The 14790-nt window shown below is 45.3% G+C and overlaps 1 protein-coding gene across 1 annotated transcript in view; it reads left to right on the top strand.

The window, feature by feature from the left end:
• Nucleotides 1-14790, top strand: part of MED27 (mediator complex subunit 27) — a 141076-nt gene that overhangs the window by 19460 nt on the left and 106826 nt on the right. The window lies entirely within an intron of this gene.

Below are 14790 nucleotides of genomic sequence, written 5' to 3'. Positions count from 1 at the left end.
TTTAACCGGACCCTGGTTCCTTATATAAGGCGGGGGGCTCAGCACGGACCCGTAGGGTGCGGTAGCGCCTTCCCGCCCGGGGCACCGAGCTGCTGGGTGCTGCTCTCGGGGCGCGGGGTGCACGAAGCGGCGGCAGGTGAAGGTCCCTGGTGCCCTGCACCAGGCTCTGCTGTGCTGACCCTGAGCTTCTGTCCTGGCAGAGGCTGGAGCCAGGCTCATTCCTAGGCAGCGACAGGTTTTTGACGTGCAGAGGGATAAATGGCAGCTTATTTGCAGGGGGGAGAAACAAAGAAACTCGCTGTCCCCCCGTACGTGCACAACCATCAAAAAATGACTGTTCGTTCCTCACCAATAATTCAATAATTTCTAAGCCAGAAAGTGCAGTGTCCAATCTGTATGTGATCTGCAATCTCATTGACTCAGTATTTCGTTACGTGATTTACTTTTACCGGCTGCTCTGGGGTCTTTCTGTGGCTTCTCCCACCCAAGAGTCCCTGGAAAACCCACAGCCCACCCTGTGACCAGGCAGAGGTGATTTAGAGCTCTCCTGGGAAATGTTTCCGTGTAGTGGAGCAAAAGTGAGACTTAGGAAATGACAGAAAGTATCTTGGCTGTGGCCCCACCTAGCTGCTGCACTGAGGCAGGGGGTAGCTTCTACCTGCGGGATTGCCTTTGGTTCTGGGTCAATCCCCATTCCCCATCCCTGGTCAAGACCCAGACAGATACTTTCCACGTGTTATTTTTTTCTGTAAACACCCACTTTATAGCAGCAGTATTACTTAAATGAGAAGCGCTGGCTGGGATTTCAGGGCTGGCTAATATTCCTGGATTTCACTTTGTGCCTTTAGGTCTTCTCTGTAGTAATGAATCCCCTGGAAATTCCCCATGTCTCACTTATTACTCCTTTATTAGTTATTATGGTACAGTAACAGGATAAAAAGGAGTTGGTATTTCATTTTCATTCCCTCTAATAGCCACGGCAAAGACCAAGTGGTGTGCTGATTATTGACATCAGAGTTAAGTGATATGCACGCATCATTAGGTTTCAATTGGAAAGAATAACAGCACAGTATGAGTCGTCACACTTCTGGGCTACTTGGCATTTAAAGAAAAAACGAAGTTGTTTTTCTCAGCCCTGCGAACTCAAAAGATCACAAGCTGGCAGTAATACCTACGCAGGTAAAAGGCGCTAGCTGCAGGCGAATCACCAGGAGCAGCAGCTGCGGGGTTTGCCCAAGGATGGGCAGAGCCAGGAGCGGGCTGGCGATGGGAACTGCTCTGCTCCAGCTCCAGGAGAGAAGAGGAAGGTCTGGCTCCAAGGGTTCCTTACGCCAGAGAGGGGAGAGATCGGTCGTGACACAGATGGACATGGGAGCCCAAAAGACGCATCACAAACCATGCGGCCGTGCTGTTTTCACAGGCAGGAAGGAATAAGGAATAGTTGCAGCGAATGTTTAATTTTAGACCATTTGCCTTCTTTTGCCCAAGCACATCCTGCAAATGCTTAATGCTCACTATCGTCTCCTTCTTGGTGAGATTTCCGCGAGCAGCAAAATGGATGTGCTTTTCCTTGAGGGGACAGCTCTGCCCCCTCCCTCGTGCTGAGCGCTACCTTCTCGCACAAGGAGAGCGAGGTTGAAAATCAATGGGGCTGCACTGAGATTTAATTACCACGGCGTAGGCAAGGGTGGAGAATAAGGCCCTTAATATTTAATACAGCTTCTGCTCCCAAAGGGATCCCCAGGGCTCAAGGGCCAAATGTAAACCCATTATAAGCAGGTGTAATTCTATTGACATATGCAGACTCGCACCTGTTTATACTAGGGCTATATTTGGCTCCCGAAATCTAAATGGCAAGCGATGATTTTGACATGCGCGGGAGAGGAGGGAAGTGTTTTCCCAACTTGGGATGACAGAGGATAAACTGAAACACCAGAAGGTAAGCGTGACACCTCGCAGTCCTCTTTCTCAGTGGAGATGCGCCTGCTAACACTTGAGCTGAGTTGAGTCCGTAGAGAGAGATCCGAGATTAGTGCCAGAATAATAACCGGGCTTACAAAGGATCTTTCATTTGAGGATACATATTGCTGTATCACCTATAATAGCAATACGTTCTTTTTATAGTCCTTATCTCGCTATGCGCGGCCAAGGATGTCAAAGTGCCTCCTGGAAGTGAGTAAGCATTTTATTAGGTGGGAACGCGAGGCTCGTAACTGTGCTCCAGCCCAGCAGCAGGCGAGAGACCCCTCTGCGAGGGAGGGTCTCGGGCAATGTCAGAGAAGCAGAGCTCAGCCTGACCCCGCTGTTTCGGGGCAGCTTTCTCCCTGTGGGCAGGCTGCGCTGCCTGCCAGCACCTCTGGAGAGGGGTTTGCAGGGAAAAGGGAGGCAAGGACTGGAGCTGTTTTTTTTTTTGAGGGACATTAAGGATGACGGAGGGAAGGCTGTCGCACAGCAGGGTTGGACCTTGTGTAGGTTTGGGGCAGATTTGGGTCATCTCGCCACCCTGTCCCTGGTGCTGTCCTTTTGTTCTCAGTAAGGTGGGTGTGCAGAAAGCCCCCAGCTTGGCCAGCGCGGGAAGGTTTGTGCTTTCCCTCACCTCGTGCTTGGTGCAAAGAGAAAATCACCATGTTTTAGAGGGAAGAGACATAATATTTCATAGCTATGAGAGATGCTGGAAAACCCACACAAAGCCTGAGAAACTGAGCAACAGACAGCTTTGGTACATGCAGTCCAGGAGGGTGGGTGGGGGATATTTATTTTCTTGCCCTTCCTGCGCACCTCTGCTCTAGCCTCCGGGCCAGAGCAGCAGGCACCAACCAGTCCCCTGCTCTTTGGCACGCACAAACCCAGTGATCAGGAGAGGGAAGAGCCTAATGCCTCAGTCCCTGGAGTACTCTAAATTTTTTTTCCTTTGTGCAAGCTACTGGGGAGATGGCAGAGAGCATCTGCTCTGGGAGGGGAGGCTTCCCTCTGCCTCTCCTGGCTCGCACCCTCACGCACAAGACCTCAGATGCAATTTCTGCAGCTCGGAAGGTTTTACAGGGCCCTCGGTGAATTTTGCCCTCCCTGATTAGATAACCAAAGGAGCAGTGACTGTACTCTCTAGAGAGAAGATGCTGTCTCTTTCCTGCCAGAAGGACAGCTGGAGGGAGGGTGGGATTTTCAGCATGCAAGCACTTAGCCAGATCAAGGAAATGGGATGCAAAGCATTTTAGGCTAAGAAAGGTTGTTGTGCAGGGAAACATGAGGCTGCTGTTCTGCTAGGGAGATAACGCTTCTCAAAATGCTCCTGCGTGCCAAGCTGCAAGCCTTAACCACGGCAGGTCATTGCCTCTTTAAGGAAAACAAGCATGACAAGTCAGAAAAAAAAACCCATCACTGTCTTTGCTGAAAAACTTTGATCATTTAAATGTTATTGATGCACATTAACTCCAGGAGAGATTGGCTGGGTGATGGGAAGTACTTCACCTTGACACGGGGAAAATATGTTGTTTTCTGTGCCTTGTCTTTTGCCTTGTCTTTTGTTTCATACATCAAATCAGAGCTTAGCCAAGTGAATCAGCTCAGGAAGCATTTAAGATTTATTTGATTTTGGGGAAGGTACAGCTTTCCTTATCTTCACCAGCTGTGGGGGAGTAAGTATGGATAAAAACAGGAGGAGCTTTTGAAGGAGGGATCTATAATTAACAACCCCTCAGAAGGGAAACTTTCCTTTTAACTTACTATTAAAATGGAAGTGGTTGAGACTATACATTTTTGGCTCTGGGGATCTCGTACGTATCCTTGACAGAGCCCTGCGAATTCCTCTAATCCCTGCCTCAGAGCGTGTGTGTGCTTTAAAAACAACCCCACGGAGGGCTCACCTCGACCCTCCTTTCGGCTGAAAAATGGGGAGGATTCCCACAGAAAGCCCCAGAGCTGCCCCCCCAGCCTCCCACAGAGCCCTGGGTGATGGGGAAAGGAGCTTCCCACCCCTTCCCACCCTGCTCTGCTTCCTCGCAGCCCTGAGCCCTACGCGGGGAGGAGGAGATGCTTTCCACCGGTTCTTTTTAACCCGAGGAAGGAACGTGTCACTTCTAATGGAGCTGACAGCAGCAGGGAGGGTTTTTAGGTTAGTGGCTGAAGAACACACTTGTAATGAGTGAAGTAATTGAATAAATGCTGACAATTTGATGTGGAAAATGCATAATCAGCTAGCTCTGGAAGGTTGACTTGTTCTTTTTTCTCTTTCTTTAGCACTGGGATAAACACATTTATTCTCTTCCAAGCAGGTGATGTGTTCAGCAGCACAAAAACAGCAGATATATGCACATGCTTTCCTCCCAGGCACACATGTGCTGATTGCCAAATAATTGACCCAGTTATGCTAATATGCTGTTTGCATCACTGGAACTTCATAAATACACATATAATCAATCTCAACCCTTTTTCTGGAGCCGTATGCTGGTTGAATGAGCTAGTACTTCAGTAGTTTCACTGGCTCTAGCCTAAATTACGGTAGCTGTACCCGTCCTAGGGAGAAAAGTTGGCAGTCCTTTGGGTAGATACAAATGAGGTCACACCAGGTAGCACTAAGAGCTGATTGTGCAGGAATAACTGGGAGCACAACTGGCTTTTCAGATCCCAAACACAGCCAATAAATTGTGGACGCCGTCAGCGGAGCTGATGCGTTCAAGTGCAGTGACTTTCCCTCCCCAGCCATCATCCCAGCTTTATGCAGATGGAAACTCGGTGAGCTTCTTGTCATCTAGCCCCCGGTTTCAGTCTGACAATGGGAACAGCATCATCTGTGTCATGTATGTTGGAAGCAGTGAATAGAGAGCTGAGCTCACTAATCTATTTGCATATTGAAGATATGGAAAAAAACAGCCTTCTTGCTTACTTTCCTGCCTACTCAAATATCCATGACACAAGGAGGAGAATACGGGGCTTCTTCGTACTTCAGATCTCAGTGCCCTTGAATAAAGGAGCGATTGCTCCGTGCAGCCCTCTGGGATCAGTGTGGGAGCTAGAGACGGTAACAAAAGCTCTCCATACCTGCAGGCTGGTGGACAAAAGGCAGTTCCTGCTCATCATCATGGATACCTTGACTTTATGTCATCAGGACACCTTCTCCACTCCACATCCGAATCAGCACTTGCATATCTGGGGCACGTAGGTTTGACCTGCCAACTGTTAAATAAATTACAGCATGCTCCACCCAAACTATTAGCATGGAGCAGCACACAGCCCCAGGAGAGACAAGCTAAGGACACAGCAGTTCACAAGAACAATGAGCCGTAGGAGACTTTCCTTTTGGATAGAGTTTAAGGAATTGTTTATTACAGAAAAAGTGAACTAGCAGCACACGGCAGTTCATCCGTATCCTATGGAGGCACTGGGCTATGACTCCATATTCAAGGCTGAGCTCAAGTTCTGGCTTGGCTCGCCTTTCAGCAGCTCTGGATTATCTTCTTTTTAATTTGAACAGCTACTTTTCCTCTAGGTTATCGCTGTCTTAAGCAGTAGAAGTGAGATCCAGATCAGGCTTTAAGGTTTGGAATTTACTTGCTTTTTCTTATGCTTTCTGGTATTAATTTCATATGCAGTGGAAAAGTAATATCCTGTCTGTCACCAGGGAGGAAGGGATGTGCGTGCATATATACGCACAGACATTGCTAACTGTTGAGCTTTTTCACTCAAATTTCGCATTTGTGAAAATTTCTAAATTAAAGCTAAACTCAGCTGCAGAAATGATGAATGTGAAATACCAATAAGGCAAGAGCATGAGATGTTTTCTCTTGTTTTCGTAACTCATGGTCTTTGTGTGTAAGAGTGTATTGCATGGCAACTGCATTCACACTTCTCTTTAATAAAAGATTCTAGCAGATGGACCCACTATTAACGTGTATCCCCCAGATTTGCATATTTCATATTCATGCCAAGATGGCACTAAGCACACACGGGATGAACGAGACTGATATAAACACAATTGCGCCAGATTAATGCAGTGATCAAAGGGTATTGTCCTAGCATCCCCGTTAGGAATCCAGTTTAATATTGGTTATTAATATTGTTAAACTTCTACTGGAGTCAAATTAAGGTCTTCCAAATACAATTGGACAGGGCTCTTAGGTACTACAAGTTGATGAATATGTTATAAATTCCCGAGAGAGAGAGCTAAGAAACAGCATTTGCATCTGATCTGTGAAGAATCCAGTGCTGGAAATGTGCAGACCTCAAGGTTTGGTCCAGCATGCTGTGTAATTAGGACTCACTTGAAATTCAGCTCTTATCCAAGATCAGTATCTGAGTTTCTCAAAATTCAACTGCAATCAAATCTAGTCAGAAGACAAGACTGTCTGTAATACCTTATCAAATATTAGGCATTACAAACTAGTATTCTGGAGCCCAAAATATATTTGATCCTATTGTTCCAGACCATTAATCAAACACAATGCTGCACATACTAATAGGATCAAACATTTGGAAATATTTATGAATGAGCATTGTTGTGACTGCAAAAATTAAACACAGCAGGTTTTAAATACGCTAGATCTTGAAAAGGAAAACTTTATTATCTCCCATATATCTGGTGCCAAATTCAGAGTGAATTTTAAGCGCATCTTAGGTAGTCTGTGCTTGAGTAATTTACACCTTCTTCCAGCTCCCGTCAGCGTGTAAATTATACCTGCTTCCACCTATATTGAATCCGACCCGTTACACCAAGGATACTAATGAAATCATGTAGCACCAGATAATGCAGTTTTTTTCATTGTGGGAGGGAGGCAGGAGGATCGTATGTAAGCATTTCCTCTGCTTCTGCATGCTGGGTCGATTCTGGACGTGGTGAAGTCGTTCCTGGATGCTGGGAGTTCTGTCCCACACTTCAACGGGGGCAGGATTTTGCTTGCTAGATCTGAAGGCAAGGCTTTGGCTTTAAGGTACACAGTAGCTCCACAAGCCGTGGTTTTGTCAAGAATAAATCATGTCAAACCAATCTCATTTTCCTGCAACAGGGCAGCAAGTCTCGGAGAGGGGAGAAGCTGGAGATGCGATGCATCTTGACTGCAGTAAGGCTTTTGGCACTGTTTTGTGTGGCATTTCGTGAGCAAGGTAGGGAAATCTGATCTGGGAGAAATGCTTTAAGGTATACGATTGGCTGGGAAACCATAGAGAAAAGCTATCAGCTGGTTGTTGTCGAAGAGGAAGGACGGCTTGAGTGGGGTGCTGCAGTGGTCTGTGCAGGCTCTGGTATCACTCAATAGTTTCGTTAGTGACTCGGGAAATGGAAAATGGAGTCGACTCATTGGATCTGCTGACAATGCCAAGCTGAGAGGGGCGGCAAGTGCTCTCAGAGAACAGGAGAAAGATTCAAAATCTTGACAAACTGAAGAAACAGTCTGGAAAGAATAGATTGACATTCGAAAAGGACAAGAGCAAAACAGAATGTACTGGAACTACCGTAACGTATGTCAGGAAGCGGCTGCGTGGGCAGCGTCTCTACAGAGTTGGGGTAATATTGTGGGCAACAAGCGAGCCCTGAGCCAACTGTGGTACCCCGGAGTGAGAAAAGCAATGCTGACACCAGGGTGCGTAAACAGAGTGTGGTGTACACTCTGCTACACGCTGCTCCCATCTGTACCGAGTGTTTGAGAGGAGCAGTTTTGGTCATCGGACTTCTAGGAAAATACAGAAAATTAAAAGAATGGTCAGAGTTCAGGAGACTGAAACTACTGAGACAGAAGGAAAGAGCTGCAGTCAATTACTTAGGGCTGAGTGAAGATACAGTAATGATCTTTCAAGGTGTAAAAGATGCTGTGAAAGTAATAAACTGTTGTCCACATCCACCAGGGTAGGAGAGAAGCAGTGGGCTTAGCAGCAAATGGAAGTTGGCTTAGAGGTTGGGGAAAACCTTCCGTCTGTAAGAACAGCTGACAACCAGAACGGATCGTCTGGGGAGCCTGCGGAAGGTCCTTAAAAACCTCCAGTGATGAGCAGGTTAGACACACACCTGTCAAGAACGATTTGGGCAGGGTGGATCCTACCCTGGGGGAAGGAGATGGACTAGGTGACTTCTCCAGATCCGTTTCCCTCTTATTCTCTGCGGTCCTGGGCGTGCTTTGTATGGCAGTGATGTTGTGGGACGGAGAGCTTGATTCTGTGTATCAGGTAAACATTTTACATTGAAACGGGGAAGTTTTGTTTACTTGTCAGTCTGGTGTTTTTTCAGCTTAAATCTCACCAATTTCAGTCGAATACCGCACTATAAATTACAGCGGGTGTATGAGGAATATCCGAGGAGACAGGTACTGAAATCCATTAATTTATTGATCGGATTGATCGCAGTGTTTCATTTAGAATAGCATATACCTATTTTTGAATATGTTTGAAAAGACTCTTCAAACACCTTTGCTTTCTTGCTGTGCAGGAGTTCTCCTGCTCTCTGCTAGGTGAGTATCCTTAAGCAGGCACATGGAAAAAACTGATGTTGGCACATACAAAAGGCCCAGGCTGGAATCGCTCACTGCCACAGTAAAAAGGAAACCATTGTTTTTTTTAAATGAAGTCAGGCAGTGGTCTGGCTGCCAATTAATGAACACATTACTGTTAAGTGATAGCTTTGAAAAAAAGTTCCTGGGTTCTCCTAATGGTTCTCGCTCCCCTTCCCTCCCTCCGTGCATCATATTGGCGGCTCGCTGACGGGAAGCAGAGCCCCTCCGGCAGCGCGATGCCCTCGTGCAGGGCCTGGCAGCGGGTAAGGATCCTGCGCTGTAAGTGCAAGGGGGGGAATCTACGACAGCAGAATGCAATTCCACAAATTAATTTGTTCAAGACCCAGGGGTTAGCGCTAATTTTGCACTAAGTACCAGGAGAGCTTTAATGACCGCAAATAGCAAACACTTGCATTTTTGCTTCGTCCCACTCAGAAGCCAAAACTGCCAGGTTTACAGTGCCCTCTAGTATCGCGCTGGAGCATTAGCTTTCCCGTGCCACCTCCTGAACTGCCACTTCGCAGCGCCGTTGCTCACTACAGCATATTTTCCATCAGTGCTTTTGCAGCGTAACCGCACCTGGCCGTGAGCAGCGGAGAGGTGCCAGGAGCACTGCTGTCTCTCCAGGCAGGCAGAAAGGATTCCTTGGCTTTTGTCCTGATGCACTGATCCCACTGTTTTATGATAAAAGTGCGTGTGAAGCTCTGCTTAGAGGGTTGTTGCAGTGACCAAGGTGCTCGGAAGAATCATATTCATTAGTTTGTGACAATTTGTCAAAGAGATATTAATAATAACTTGCCTTAAAATGGACTTGGTCCCCTACAGCTGTTGCTGCATAACCACTAACCAGCAAAATACACGCTGGAGAAGGAGATTGAAGGACAAAGTAGAAAAACCTGAGTCATACGAAACCCATTAGACATTACCAGGGACCACATCCTAGCCAGCTGAGGTCACTTAATGCAAGGACTTCTCAGAGCTGTGACCTTCAGCCTTGCTTGGATTTCTCAGTGGAGCAGCAGATGCAGGAAAAATCCTTGTGGGAATAGGACGTGGCACCTGCTGCAAGACCAGGCTTATTTATAAAGCACCTCTAAAGATTTCCAGCTGCTGAAATAGCCTTTGGAGGCTGCCCGTCTGAGACAGAGACAAGGTTGTGCCGTGCCATTGCTGCTCTAAACAGCTCTGCAGGAAAAGCACTGATCTCGTGGAGGCATAAGGAAATCTTAAACTCCTGTTTGCCTCCCAAACAGAGCTGTGCTGTACCAGGGTGTTCTTTACCAGACAACCCTTTTTACAGGAGTTGGAGCTTATAGTTACAATGGTTTGTAAGAAAGCAGCCCAGGTTGTTGTTATTCTAAGAGCCGTTGCTGGTTTCTGACAGTGAAATAGTCAATTCAGATGATGCCCATGTTACCCACAGAGATTTTTCTTATGGGGAGAACTACTTAACTGGTGAACTGTAGCAAGAACAAGCAAGGTGTTAGTAAATGAAAATGAAGTTACATTAACTAAGCAGATTTAGAAAATGCATTGCTTAGCATCCATTTTCAGATTATTCCCATCATTTTATTTGGCTGCCGGTGAGAAATTGTTATGAAAAAAAAAACACAAACAAAAAACAGGCATAAAGATGGAGCTCTTCTAGTATGCACCATGACTGACATGCACTTCACATGTCAATGGTATTCTATCCTTTGAAATATGTAATCGCAGGAGAAAGCTTCCTGTCAGCTTCGGCACCTACTTCTAGTTACTCCAGTTCCTGGGTTGTAAGCTACAGAAGGTGCTTAAGCTACTCTTGACTGTACAGCAGAGAGCAAAACCTGGCTAAGAGCAACTACTGTTAGTTTCTGAAAAGGTAATTATTGCTGCTTTTAAACCAGGTTTGAGAGAATAACACATTCAAAATATTATATGGAATAGGAAGCAGTGTCACAGGACAGGGACAGGTTAGAAAAACTGCTAGTAAAATAAAATAATGTTAAAAGTATAAAGTGTAGAAGGTAAAGAGGAATAATAAGATGAAGAAACTGGTATGTATCCGAGGGGTGAATTGAATCTTATTATTCTTACTGGCTTTCAGAAACCTGCCATTTGAGATAGCTTTTTGTTTGTCTGTCGTATTGTGGGGCTGCAGGGTACATACAAAGGTATTTCTTTTCCTAAGTGTCACTGCAGAGCAGCAGGACAAAGAGCAAAGGATTTAGGGGAATAACCTGCATGCTGGAAAAGTATCGTCCCCTCGGTCCTCCCCCCTTCCCCTGCAACTCTTAGCATGGTAACAACTTCTGGAGCTCAGGATGGAAACATCATTGTGTCTAGCCAGATTCTTCTTCATCAGAATATTTTCTTGCCCTCATGTACTATGCATTCAATGTAAATACTGAACTTTCATTATTGCCGATGTGATTTCTGCACATGGAGCCACGAGAGTCTGAAATAAGAGGTCTAGAGCCCTTCTACTTTAAATGCTAACTCCTGCAACTAGTGTGCTGGAAATGAAGAGCTATCTCATTGTATATGCAATATGTAAGTAGTTTGACAAGGATGTCTCTTTACAGTTTAAGTGTCAGCTCTGAATAGATGGATTGGGGGTCTTGAAAGACACGCTACACATCTCTGCATCATCGTTTGTAAAAACTTCAGTAAGTATCTTAAATTCCTTGCACAGCAATACAAGCAACTGCCTCAGCTTCTCAAGGGCACTATACCTTTGATAATGAATGTATTTAAACAAAAGGGGGAAAAAAACCTTTGCTGAATATAATAGAATGCAGCTTTCTACTTTCATATTTCATGGGACATGAACGTTCATCATTTATTGAAAATAAGATGTGGACCATCAGTAACATCCTGTCTAGATTTCATTTTCAGAGTGAAATGCCTTTGCAGTAAAATTACAAGAAACTGCTTTTCTCAGACAAAACCCTTGTGTTCAGGCTGTGTTGCAGCATTCTCTAGACTATTTTCTCCCTTTTGCTGCGCTCTGCTGTAGCTTATTTTGCCAGCTGAGAAACTTCTTTTGCAAATCTGTGTTCTCCTGTATATTTAAAAATTATATACTGCATGGGGGCAAGTTTCCATAAGCCTTCAGGACTTCAGATTTACTGTTACTCCTCACTGGCCAACAGGCAAATTAATTTGATTAGAGTGCAACCTCCAAGAGAGAAGTCCAATCAAGAAGTATCTGGGGTCGGCTCACGAGTGAACTCCCCCCGGTACTGTACGCTCCCTATTTCATGAGCTGAACTCAGTGTACACAAGCAGCATCTCCAGCTATTGCCTCACCTGTCACAAGACATCTTCATTGCAATAGGAGGACCAAAGCGTGTGCTGCCGGAGAGCTCACATCCTGCAATAATAGGCACTGCTAAACAAACCCCGCAGGGGGTATCAGTGAGCTGATGTGAATGAGGCAACTGAATGTCAAACCCCAGGCACGAGCACCCAACAAAGAGGGCTAAAAGTGACAGCTGATCCCTATTCCGTGGCAACCAACGGATGCCAAACAATGCTAGGGATGGGGGACTTTGAATGAGGCATAGAAATAGCAAACAGCATTTCATAGGGACAGAAAAAAGAGGAAAATTATCATCAGTTTCTGAGACAGTTCTCTTGCCTACAGTAGTTCTCTGACATCCAAGCTAAATTGTGCAATGGCTACATTCCCAGAGGATGAGGATGAGACTATCAAATCAATGGACTGCACTCACATCACCTTGCAATGTGATATTTGCTGCTCTCTCAAACTAACAGGGCTGCTGGGGCAGTGTCTTGAGGACAGATCTCAATGGAAACCTTCTGTGCTGCAAAACGTTGTTTGGGTGGCTCAGAAGCTCTGTTTCCTTAGAATCAATATCGGATTAATGCAGCGGTGTTATATTGGAGGCACCAAGCTCTGGGAGATGCTAGCTGTAAGATGAGATATGGAACTGAAGTGTACTTGTAATGCCTACTTGTAATATTTTAACAATTCAGCTGCAGCTTTGTACGGCAGGTTATTAGCTGGGCTGCGTAAAGCAATTCTAGCCAGAGCAACTGAGTTCTCTCACTCTGAACCTTGCCCCCGTATTTTTATTTCCGTATAATATTCCTGACTTGAGTTCTTGCATGGCATTGCCATGCATTATTAAGCTCCCACTATTTTCTACTCCAGAAGTGGCTGCATTTAGATTTAGGTGAACTTTCTGTGGAGAGGTTAATCTACAAAAATACTATATAAGTGCAAACTATTAATTACTGCTTTTGTATTTTTGAGAACCCATGGCTGCAGGGAAAAAATTGGTACATTGGCTCACTAACTTATTAAATTCTCATACTCGCCCTGTCAAAGAGCAATTTGGTCTCCTCCTTTACTCATTTTCTTTCCTTTTTATTTGTATTTTTTATTTTTGCAGAAAAACACAGTGATCAGATTGTTTATCTGTTTTTCTCACGGTGAATTGTCTCCTGTGGGTTTTGTCCAGAAGATCAGGATCTCTTCTCAGAGCTGGTCCCCAACTGTACTCACATTTATGAACCCATACAAAGAACCCTGAAGAGTAATATATAGCCTGGTGATGCAACAGGCCAGGAGACAAAAAATAGCCCATTAAGGGGACAAAGCTAATCAATACTAATAGCAAAGACTAAGATTTTAAAAGCATCTCAATGAAGTCAGGCACAGTATTACCAGTCACTCAATGAAAACTGAAGTGTGCCTGGGGGGAGGCTGGGGGCGAGATGGAGAAGAGAGGCCAGGGCCCTTTTTGTGAGACCGGGATGGATTAGTGCCCCAGGGTGTTACGGCATGTCCCGGCTGCTGATGGGTGAGGTGCAAGGAACAGCAGCGCTTCAAGGGGTAAGATGCTGGGGTAGAAACACACTGGAGAGGTCAGTTTGGTCTCCTCACTAGTTCTTCTTGCCTCTCTCTCCTTTTCCTTAACTTTTCCAAGTGCAGTTAGAATCTGAGCAGGACGATTACCGACCCCACATCAAGGTGTCTGTGCTCAGCCTTCCTCTTCTGCTGCTGGATTTGCTCACTTTTCAGGACAGAAGGTATTGTGGTTTCATTCCCTCCCTGGCAATAACTAATTCACCCAGGAAGCTGGCAGATTAAAGTGGTTCCTTCTCATTGCTCATCTCCACAAGCAAGATTTTGGATTTGGTACCAAGGCAGCAGTTTTGCATGTGATGCATGGGCATCCAAACACGGCAGCCAGCCCAACTGCATCCAGAGGAGATCAAATAAGCAAGTCCTTAACTCTCAGAAACTCAGTAAGGACTGAGCATCTCTTTGCCCCGTGTTTGTGTAGTGCATGGCTGAGCAGAGCCCAGCTACAAAGGCATAAATGCTGTGGAATTAGGATCAATAAGGTAAAATAGCAAACAAAGTTTCCCACCCTGTGCATCAGAAGTGTTGCATGGCTTTGAGCTGACAGCAAAGAAGAGGAAGGTTGCTCAGCTGCAGTAGTTCTGCCAGTCCTTGGCCTCTGCTGAAATTGCTACAAAGGCAGAAAATCACTTCAGCTAGCACTAAAGGAAGCAGCAATACTAGGGAGCTGCACTGGGATCATTAGGGTGGTTAATATTCAGCAGGCATATTGTTAAAAAGGCACTGCGTGCTAAGAAAAAAAAAAAAAAAGGCAACAAAACCCAACACAGTGCATAGGTCTTTCTGGCAGAGATATTAACAGAGGCTGTTTATTTTTTGTAAAACAGACTGTTAGTATCCATTAGGACCGGAACTAGTGCCATGCCACATCTCACTAAGGTCGTTGTGGAGTGGTTGTGAAAGCAGACCTGGGTAACGTGGGCCGTATTTAAGCCCGTGAATTACAGATTAAATGCTTTTGATTGCTTTACTGGTCTTCCAAAGATGACTTCTCTACTTTGTCAGAAAATATTCCTGTCAAGCTGGCATTGTGGCTTTGGTCAGGGGTCCAAAATAAAGGGGGCTAAACGCTACTCAAGCCTGTACATACATACAGAGAGAGATCTTCTGCAAGAAATCTCATTTAATTCATTAAAAAATAAAATAAAAAAACAGAACTCAAGGAATTATTTGGATGGGCCCTCAGCAGGAGATATAGGCTGTCTGTCATCATAAATGCAATGTAGCTGTAAAAGGAGTTTTCAATGTATATAGAGACTCTGTAGTCCAAAATGTGTTATCAAGCAGAAAAAGCAAATCCCTGTAAAGGGCCACCTCTTGCTATAATGCAGGTCTTTTCTATAATAGAGTCAGCTCTGATATAGGACTATTGCTGCACTGCAAGCTGTAATAAATATTAATGTGTCAAACTGCACGCCACCTCTATTTCAGGATGGAGGA

The sequence above is a fragment of the Anser anser genome (genome assembly GCF_964211835.1).
Source record: "Anser anser genome assembly, chromosome: 21".
Lineage (NCBI taxonomy): Eukaryota > Metazoa > Chordata > Aves > Anseriformes > Anatidae > Anser > Anser anser.
The sequence above is the reverse complement of the archived record's forward strand: the minus strand, read 5'-3'. Positions and strand labels throughout refer to the sequence as shown.